Source organism: Lupinus angustifolius, chromosome LG06, assembly GCF_001865875.1.
Source record: "Lupinus angustifolius cultivar Tanjil chromosome LG06, LupAngTanjil_v1.0, whole genome shotgun sequence".
NCBI lineage: Eukaryota > Viridiplantae > Streptophyta > Magnoliopsida > Fabales > Fabaceae > Lupinus > Lupinus angustifolius.
In genome coordinates this window covers 8,077,922-8,086,045 of record NC_032014.1, presented here as the reverse complement: position 1 = coordinate 8,086,045, position 8,124 = coordinate 8,077,922, and the positions used below count along the sequence as shown (strand labels likewise).

Here is an 8,124-nt window from a genome sequence, read left to right as displayed (position 1 = left end):
AGTGTTTTAGTTGCAGCCCAAGAGGCAGAGGCAGAGTGGAGAGGTAGTTTTAGATGCATTCTAGACACATCCTCTCCTTGGAGAATCAAACCAAAGGAAAATTAAAACAAGACGTTCTGAGGATTCAGAATTTTGATGTTGCATAATTCAAACAATCAAATCACATAAAACAAATCAAAACTTGGAAAATACTTCCGGCATTAGCAGGGGGGAAATACCTGCATGCAAAAAATGAAACCTGATTGGGTACAATGAAACCTGATTGGGCTGACTGAAAAGCCTTGATGACTCATTAATCTCTGCCATGATGTTCCTGAATGCTGCCCACCCTTCAACCCTGGAGCTTCCTGCAGGAACAATGATAGCACTACGATTTCTGCTAACAGAAGCTTCAGACACCTTCACAAAAGAAATTAGAATCATAATCTTCAAACAAATAAACATACATGTAACCCTTTTTCACAAGATAGAAACGTTAATAACCATAAAAATAGATGAGGTCAAAAAGACTGCAAAAGGATATGCAGTTACAATCAGATGTAACCATATATGAAATATTGTCAGAATCCTTGAGGATTGGCCATAATACAATATTTCCTTCTATATATACAGAATATTTTCCAAGTTCAAACCACAAACATAGAAAACATATTTAAACTTCAAGAGTGGGTACTACGCAGAGATCCAAACACACCCCATTCTAGTTCATTGACAAGAGAAGTAAGGCATTTCATGACGGAATTGATTGATATTTTGATACATTTAACATACTGTAATCAATCATTTTCTACCATAAATATTGAGAGAAAAAGGCGAAAACAAGCATGATAAAAAACTGATTGGCATCCCAACTTAATGAAGTTATCCAATTAGGCGAAAGATGATAACCAACGAAAGTCCAATCAAGTAAACTGAAAATTGAAACATAAAGGCTGAAAGAAATAAACAGAGAAGTATAATTAAGTTAAAGATAAAAACGGTAATAGTTACCTTTTAAGAAACAATCATAAAAATAACTATTAAAGCCCTATTCTCCCCAATGTCAAAGTAGAAAATCTGAAAAAAGTGAGTAATTAACCAAAGAATGAGAGAAACACAACTTCATTATACAACTAAAATTGGCACCTCTCTCACATATGCATGCAATATAAGGTATCTAACTAGTTAGCAATTATTAAATTTTAATTGAAAACCTTGGTGTCAAGCTGCAATTCCATGACAGTGGAGCGGGTAACATAGTAATTAAACAGGTCAACAAACCAATGCTGGATGATGGAACAATGACAGTGGAGCGGGGAAGGGAAGTTTTCTCAGAAATCTCAAGGTAACGACCACGAGGGTTCTCCTTGAGATTGAAGTAAAAAAGCTAGTGTTCCACCTGAAGAGTTTTGCAAAGCAGCTCCACATCATTTCCACCACCACTACTGTTGGAGGCGCCTCCTGGTTTTACCTCCATCTCAACCATTGTTATATCACTGCTATACTTATGATTGTGAGATAGCCTGCTAAAAATTATAAAAAAATATTGCTGATATATTTTTAGCAATAATATTTTGCATGTCTGGCACCAAATTGATGGCTCAAAAATGCAACAAGACTGCTCAAACCCTCAACATATCATTAACAAAAATTCCTTGAAACTAATATAAATTCCCTTGCTACTATGTGCATAAGTCAAGATGAATCATGGCTGCTTTTTGACCAAGAAGCATCAATTCTACATAACAAGGTAAACTTCATGATCTTATCTGAACTGTGCAGTTGAGAAAAAATAATATCAGATTCGTGCTACGGCACTGTTCATTAAAATGTGTGGCTAACCTGTGTTTCACCGTCATAAATATCCATCTTTGGAGTGTTTTTGCCATAAAAGAGAAACTTAAGCACCACACTAATTTCAGTAGGGGTTTGAAAGTATATCTTGAGCAATTTGAGATACATACTCTGCTTCCTCTGAGAAGTACAATAATTTCCTTAACATGATGCATAAAAACAATGCATTTCAATGCTATTTAAATAGTAAAAACTGTGATCACATCTACTGTCCCCATAAGATGTTGCTAATCTATTTTAGGTAACTAATTTACCTATCTGTTGATGGCAGATATTTGCTTTCTCAATTTGCTGAGTATGATGTTAATCTTTTGACCAAATGGAGAGCCAATTCTTGCCTCGTGTCCCTGAAATCATGAAACAGTTATAGAATACTTGAACCGTCTGAACCTGTAGCTTAGTTATATGTAAAAGTTTTCATTAACTCTTACTTTTCAATGGTTAGGGAATCAATCTGAGCAGCAACAGTGATGACAGCCCACAGCCCAATAGACATCAACTGGGATTTGTTCCAAGGCCGGTATCAAAGCTGGCACTTCATTTGTGTTATGAGTTGAAGCTAACTTTCCCAACTCAAGATGAGCTCAATCACTTACAAAGTAGTCTTGATTAAATTGTTGAACTCCAAACGTAGCAATGCGGTGTTTTTCCAAGGCAGAGTCTTTCGTTGGCGAAGGCATTCGCTTGATAATGGCTAATGATTTGGCAAGAATATCAGTTGACTGATTCCTAAATAGAAGCCAGAACTCGCCATATTCAAGAGCAAAAGCCAGAACTCACCATAAGATAATTTTGTCAAAACAAAATATGGTGAAATTAAATATAACAAAACAAGCTATCCTAAAAAGTATATACTCAAACCAGAAACAAATGAAGCCAAAACTAACCTTTGACCTTTCAACTTCAGAATGATAGACAAAAGATACGAAAGAAAAGCCAAGATTCAGCACCAATATTGTTATATCATACATACCAATCAGTTAACAACCAACATGCATTTTATGAACAACATGCATTGTTGTTAAATTAAAAAAGATTCAATCTTTAACATGTTAGATAGAAAACTCACACTTAATATGGAAATCTGATAACAAAAGAGGCAAATAAGGAATTTTAACAAAATAATTCGGCTCAGATTAAGGCAAATCATATTCAAAACATGAATTATAATAAATAAATAAAGGAAGGAAGATAAAAATAATATTATGAGGCATTAAATTAAAACTTAAACAAGAAGCAAGAAGAATTCAGAAATGTTAATGTGAAGCTATCTAGACTTAAAGAAGAAGATCGACCTCAAAAACAGAAGATAAAATCACTCACATTGGTGAAACAAAGTGTTCTCACCTCAGAAACAAAGAAGAGATGAAATTGTTTTTGATTCAGGGAAACGTAAGATCAGAGTATTCGAAGTGAAAGAAGAGCACTAGCCTTCACGACAGAACAAGAAAGATTTCTAATACATGCAGGAAAACTTGGTTTGTTTTTCATTCAGGAAATGGAAAATAGAAATTGTGTGTTAGTTTGCTTAAACCCCAACTATTTATACAAAAACAGAATGGAAACTAACAAGTTCAAAACAGAAGACAAAATCATGACATGATTCTATTTTCTAACTAGCACATCCGATGATTTTGTCATATATATTATGTGGTCATGATTAAGTTGTATTAGGGTGCAAGTAAATGAATTTACCACAATATTATGTCAAATTCAGTTAAACTAAAAAGTGTAATATTTGTTAGTGTAAATATTTATATACAATAAGTTCATCATCTATCATTATTTGTATTATATTTTTAAAAAAAATTAATAATGATTAAATATGAATGGTGAATTATACAATAACAATATAAAAAACTCATATACTATCAATACATATCTTTTTTCACTAAACAAAACTTACTTTTCATTAACTCTTAGTTATATGAATGGTGAATTATTTGAACCATTACTGAACCCCGTAGCTTAGTTATATGTAAAATTTTCATTAACTCTTACTTTTCAATGGTTAGGGAATCAATCTGAGCAGCAACAGTGATGACAGCCCACAGCCCAATAGACATCAACTGGGATTTGTTCCAAGGCCGGTATCAAAGTTGGCACTTCATTTGTGTTATGAGTTGAAGCTAACTTTCTCAACTCAAGATGAGCTCAATCACTTGCAAAGTAGTCTTGATTAAATTGTTGAACTCCAAAATAGCAATGTGGTATTTTTCCAAGGCAGAGTCTTTTGTTAGCGAAGGCACTCGCATGATTATGGCCAATGATTTGGCATGAAGATCAGTTGACTGATGCCTAGATAGAAGGCAGAACTCACCATAAGATGTCAAAACAAAAGATGGTGAAATTAAATATAACAAACAAGCTATTCCAAAAAATTACAAGTATATACTCAAACCAGAAGCAAATGAAGCCAAAACTGACCTTTCAACTTCAGAATGATAGACAAATGATAAGTAAGTCAAAAATTCAGCACCAATATTACAAGTATATACTCAAACCAGAAACAAATGAAGCCAAAACTGACCTTCCAACTTGAGAATGATAAACAAAAGATAAGAAAGGCAAAAATTCAGCACCAATATTGTTATATCATAAATACGAAGCTCCAATACTACAATAACAAAACCAATCTAAAATAAATTCTTACTATGTGAAAATATATTCTTAAAAACTAAAGTAAATGCGCCTTAAATAATTTTTCAAGTTCCTTTCTATTTTTCTTAATATTTAAAAGATATGTGAACAAGATAGAAAGAGCAATATGTTAGTTATATCCTATATTCAATTTGCTCACCAATAGTATCGATAAAACTTTTTTCTATATAAAAACAGATTTAAAAAAGTATAATAATGTAATCCAAAATTAATAGCAATTAAAATATATATCCTTCATTACTTTTAAGCACACAACAAGAGCACTCACACATGAGTGATATGATTAGAAACAATTTCAAAGTCTCCGTATATTGCACTCACAGATATGATTAGAAACACTTCCATTATCTGCATAAAATGATGATATGATTAAAAACAATATTACAGTCAGGATCAAAGTACATGATACTTTTACCCTTGACTTCAAAGTAAAAGTAATAACCTGTCTCTCCAATACTTGAGAGGATTCTTTTCCAGACTCTGTGAATGCAATAAAAAGTGGCTGGGCTTCCAGCAGGAAGATGTTGGACTATTCCTATTAGCCATACCCTTAAAAGGACTAATTCCAGGATATATCATTAGTTAAATTGCATAAAAGAATGAATATGTATTCGAAATATAACTCTTAGAATTAGGATTAAGATCATTAGTAGAATCAAATACCACTAAGGATCTTTTATATAATGGAAAACAAGTTGCACCTTCAATGATTCCTTCCCATGCATAAATGCCAAGAACAAAGAATGAGGCTCAAGCTACTTTTCCATTTGGGTGCTTCAAATATCTAGTTTCAATTAAGAAAGCAACACTTATCCTCGTGATAATGCAACAAGAATCTAGATAGCCCAAAATATGGATTATGGATTATGAATTCCCTTTAATGAAAGACTACCATATGTTTCTTCTTCCCTAATACATACTATGGGTTAAAAGTTATTACACTGGCCCTAAATACAAGTGTAAGTGATAGTGATTTTTCAAAATGACTTGATAGCATATACATAAAAAGCTTCTAAAGAAAAACAATCATTTTTATTTAGTTATATATGCAATAATCGAAAGGGAGAAAACATACCGCAAGGAGATTATTCAAGATAGCATGGCCATCTACAAAGTATAGCTTCAGTATGTCTATAAAAGATAGCTTATCAAGACGCAAAACCTTGCAAAACTCATGAGCTTTGAACCCTTGAAGTTTGAGGCATATTGCCAATGAAAGAAACCTCGCCAAAGGAACTGTAGGTTCACAATGAAATTATCTCCTCTGTATCACCATCTTCCTGCATTATCTCTGCTGTAGACAACAACAAAAACAGTCAAAAAATGTTTAGATCTGGGATAGAGTGTTTTGATGGCACTTAGAGAGGAACTTGTATGCATTCCTCAAATATAAAAGCATCACAGTTAGAAGTGAAATAATCCTGGCTCATGTTTTCTTATCTTCTTTTCAACATAGCATTTTCTTACATAATCTTCATCTTCTATGAAAAATTGCTTTGAGTGAGGTATAGTTCACTCAACATATAGGTCAGTGATCATATTTCTCACTTATTGCCTTAAATCTTAACCCAATGTCTTTTGTTTCCTACAGAAGAACTTGTATGCCATGTCCAAATAGTAGACACTAGAGGAGTCAATTGTTTCCTATAAATAAGATGCAAAGAAGTGAACTCAATAGGCAATAAAGTCACATATTGGTTTAATGTCAGAGTAGAAAACAATTATGATGGACAACCTACCTACCTACCCGTTTGAGCTAGCTTCTATGATGAAGCTAGACCTACAATTAAAGAATGACTTACAATTTGCTTATTAAATTGTGAAGAACACCCCTTGAAAAAAGAAACTTTCTGAAATAACTGTTCATACAAATTTATCGAAATCTAAAAATACACAACAATAACCGCATATATGTAGGTAAGTGATGAACAAAATTAATACTATGGCAATCAAATTGCTGATATGACTTTTCCTTGGTCATGTTCTGCATAATTCTGTTTCAGAATCTGAGATTTGAGAAAGTCTAGCATGCATGTAATAGAAGTTACTTAGTTCTAGATGTTAAAACAGACATAATATACAAAGAAAATATTTTTTTGAATAAGCCCTTGGGAATCAAGATCTAAGAAAATATTACACCAACTCAAAATAGTTGTTAACTGAGAGATGACAAAATAAACACCTCTTTACGAATATTGTAAAGTCTATATCCCACAGAAGAAAATGATACTAGGTATCCTCAAGGAGACTTCCATCTACACTTCATGAGCAAATATGGAATTGGAACTTAACCTGTGCTTTGTTACAGCTAATGCAAAGACTACAGCCATAAGAAAAGCATATTCTGCATTTTTTTTCCAAACTCATGCCAATGACCAGTGATTTGATGAAAGAATTATAAAAAGTATTTTCTTTTTTGCACTATCAAGGATATTCCTCCATCTTACTGGTAAGCAACTAATGTATGCAACAGTAAAATTAATTTTTTCTAAAAATTGAATAGTGTCATACCTTCACATTATTGCTTTACTAGGCTAAATTTTAGCTTCATTTTCTGGTTGTTACCACAGCATGTATCAGAATCTAAATTCACATGAAATCTGTGCAGAAAAGCAAAAGAATCAATTAAAACAGGCATTAGGACAAAATAAAGCACAAGCACAAAATTATCCAATTCCAAACGAGTAGAAGTCTCTGGTCCATTTTCTTCTGTTATTTCCAGCTCATATTAACCTTGCAAGCAATTCAAATTGGTCCTGCTGACCAACCAGAGTTTGAATTATTTCAAAGCACTAATGGAAAAACAATATGAGAAGCAGAAGAAAGGTAAGGGAAAGTTAAATTAACAAACAACTATTTATATCCCTAGTTAAACATTGGCAGAGAGGGGACCTTCATTGTCACAGAAATCATCTTTGTGGAGGGTCAATTGTACAGACATTAGCAACTGCCATTCCCTCGATTCGGTCCTGACAGAGCAAGAATGATGGAGGATCGATCAGAACCTACAACCTGCAATGTAATAACAAGAACTTACAGCAGAATATCCACTTCCCACATTAAAATAAAGGAAAATGTAAATAAAAAGGTAATGGCAGCAGACCTCAGATATTCGAAGAAATGACCCCAATTATTGCTCCCAAGATCAAAGAAGAATCTTTTCTGGTCAAACCTGATCACTTTTGAGACCCTCAGTTCTAGGAATAATTACTTCACTATTATGATAACAGAGAAGTAATATCAACACCTTGAGTAAATATAGAACAGTCAAAGAAAAAAATATTACAAAGAATTTTAAATACATGTCACACATCAACAAACAGCCCGTATTTCTTACACTAATTACTTGTGTGACATGTTTCTTTTTATAAGCATATGGTCGGTTAAAGGGGGATCTCTTATCCTCCAAACTCTCTGCAATCACCTTCTCTGTGTTGGTGAATTGTTTCTTTCATATGTCCAGGCATAAAAACAAACAAGCAATAAATGTTGACTCTACCAAACAAACATCCTGGAAAAGAAAAAACTTACCATAGGTACATATAAATTGCTTTAAAGTAAAAAGAAAGAAACTTTGATGTGTCAGCCTCACATCCTAGGTACATATGTATATTAGTTTTCAGATAGCAA

The 8,124-nt window shown here is 33.1% G+C and overlaps 2 long non-coding RNA genes across 4 annotated transcripts; both read right to left on the bottom strand.

The window, feature by feature from the left end:
- LOC109349520 lies at nt 1,206–2,174 on the bottom strand. Its single transcript, XR_002107987.1, has 3 exons — nt 2,088–2,174; nt 1,822–1,953; nt 1,206–1,505 (listed from the first exon to the last, which is right to left on the bottom strand). It is a non-coding gene; the product is annotated as an uncharacterized LOC109349520 (long non-coding RNA).
- Nucleotides 4,551–8,124, bottom strand: LOC109349519. 3 transcript variants are annotated; one of them, XR_002107985.1, is made up of 5 exons: nt 7,598–8,124; nt 7,387–7,506; nt 7,006–7,250; nt 4,937–5,788; nt 4,551–4,842 (listed from the first exon to the last, which is right to left on the bottom strand). It is a non-coding gene; the product is annotated as an uncharacterized LOC109349519 (long non-coding RNA). The 3 variants fall into 3 exon arrangements; XR_002107984.1 differs by having other exon boundaries at nt 4,551–5,788; XR_002107986.1 differs by having other exon boundaries at nt 4,551–5,785.